This window comes from Bombus flavifrons, unplaced genomic scaffold, assembly GCF_040668555.2.
Source record: "Bombus flavifrons isolate JBK064 unplaced genomic scaffold, iyBomFlav1_principal scaffold0083, whole genome shotgun sequence".
Taxonomy (NCBI): domain Eukaryota; kingdom Metazoa; phylum Arthropoda; class Insecta; order Hymenoptera; family Apidae; genus Bombus; species Bombus flavifrons.
The window spans coordinates 113,361-116,037 of NW_027184828.1; positions in this window are offsets into that span (position 1 = coordinate 113,361).

Sequence of the window (2,677 nt, forward strand, 5' to 3'; positions counted from 1 at the left end):
TCGCTAATCTCGATGATTTCGTCGATTGTGACGAAAACTAACCGTCATTTCCTTCCCGTTTGAGATATTTCGACGTATAAGCGCTCGTTTTACTCTATTTAACGTGCAGAATGTAATACACGCCAGTTTCAGCGTCGAAAGAAGCGGAACAGCTCGCAAATCTCGATGATTTTGTCGATTTTGACGAAGACAAACTGTTATTTCCTTCCCGTTTGAGATATTTCGACGTTTTAGCGCTCGTTTTACTCCATTTAACGTACAGAATGTAATACACGCAAGTTTCAGAGTCGAAACAAGCGAAACAGCTCGCAAATATCGATGATTTCGTCGATTTCTCGAAAACTAACCGTCCTTTCCTTCCCGTTTGAGATATTTCGACGTTTTAGCGCTCCTTTTACTCCATTTAACGTGCAGAATATAATACACGCCAGTTTCAGCGCCGAAACAAGCGAAACAGCTCGCAAATCTCGATTTCGTCGATTTTGATGAAAACTAACCGTCATTTCCTTCCAGTTTGAGATATTTCGACGTTTTAGCGCACGTTTTACTCCTTTTAACGTGCAGAATGTAATACACGCCAGTTACAGCGCCGAAACAAGCGAAACAGCTCGCTAATCTCGATGATTTCGTCGACTTTGACGAAAACTAACCGTCATTTCCTTCTCGTTTGAGATATTTCGACGTTTTAGCGCACGTTTTACTCCATTTAACGTGCAGAATGTAATACACGCCAGTTTCAGCATCGAAACAACCGGAACAGTTCGAAAATCTCGATGATTTCGTTGATTTTGACGAAAACTAACCGTCATTTCCTTCCCGTTTGAGATATTTCGACGTTTTAGCGCTCGTTTTACTCCATTTAACGTACAGAATGTAATACAGGCCTGTTTCAGCGCCGAAACAAGCGAAACAGCTCGCAAATCTCGATTTCGGCGATTTTGATGAAAACTAACCGTCATTTCCTTCCAGTTTGAGATATTTCGACGTTTTAGAGCACGTTTTACTCCTTTTAACGTGCAGAATGTAATACACGCCAGTTACAGCGCCGAAACAAGCGAAACAGCTCGCTAATCTCGATGATTTCGTCGACTTTGACGAAAACTAACCGTCATTTCCTTCCCGTTTGAGATATTTCGACGTTTTAGCGCACGTTTTACTCCATTTAACGTGCAGAATGTAATACACGCCAGTTTCAGCATCGAAACAACCGGAACAGTTCGAAAATCTCGATGATTTCGTTGATTTTGACGAAAACTAACCGTCATTTCCTTCCCGTTTGAGATATTTCGACGTTTTAGCGCTCGTTTTACTCCATTTAACGTACAGAATGTAATACAGGCCTGTTTCAGCGCCGAAACAAGCGAAACAGCTCGCAAATCTCGATGATTTCTTCGATTTTGACGAAAACTAACCGTCCTTTCCTTCCCGTTTGAGATATTTCGACGTTTTAGCGCTCCTTTTACTCCATTTAACGTGCAGAATATAATACACGCCAGTATCAGCGCCGAAACAAGCGAAACAGCTCGCAAATCTCGATTTCGTCGATTTTGATGAAAACTAACCGTCATTTCCTTCCCGTTTGAGATATTTCGACGTTTTAGCGCACGTTTTACTCCATTTAACGTGCAGAATGTAATACACGCCAGTTACAGCGCCGAAACAAGCGAAACAGCTCGCTAATCTCGATGATTTCGTCGATTTTGACGAAAACTAACCGTCATTTCCTTCCCGTTTGAGATATTTCGACGTTTTAGCGCACGTTTTACTCCATTTAACGTGCAGAATGTATTACACGCCAGTTACAGCGCCGAAACAAGCGAAACAGCTCGCTAATCTCGATGATTTCGTCGATTTTGACGAAAACTAACCGTCATTTCCTTCCCGTTTGAGATATTTCGACGTTTAAGCGCTGGTTTTATTCTATTTAACGTGCAGAATGTAATACACGCCAGTTTCAGCGTCGACACAAGCGAAACAGCTCGCAAATCTCGATGATTTCTTCGATTTTGACGAAAACTAACCGTCATATCCTTCCCGTTTGAGATATTTCGACGTTTAAGCGCTCGTTTTACTCCATTTAACGACCAGAATGTAATACACGCCAGTTTCAGCGTCGAAACAACCGGAACAGCTCGCAACTCTCGATGATTTCGTCGATTTTGACGAATACTAACCGTACTTTCCTTCCCGTTTGAGATATTTCGACGTTTTAGCACTCGTTTTACTCTATTTAACGTGCAGAATGTAATACACGCCAGTTACAGCGCCGAAACAAGCGAAACAGCTCGCTAATCTCGATGATTTCGTCGATTGTGACGAAAACTAACCGTCATTTCCTTCCCGTTTGAGATATTTCGACGTATAAGCGCTCGTTTTACTCTATTTAACGTGCAGAATGTAATACACGCCAGTTTCAGCGTCGAAAGAAGCGGAACAGCTCGCAAATCTCGATGATTTTGTCGATTTTGACGAAGACAAACTGTTATTTCCTTCCCGTTTGAGATATTTCGACGTTTTAGCGCTCGCTTTACTCCATTTAACGTACAGAATGTAATACACGCAAGTTTCAGAGTCGAAACAAGCGAAACAGCTCGCAAATATCGATGATTTCGTCGATTTCTCGAAAACTAACCGTCCTTTCCTTCCGTTTGAGATATTTCGAAGTTTAAGCGCTCGT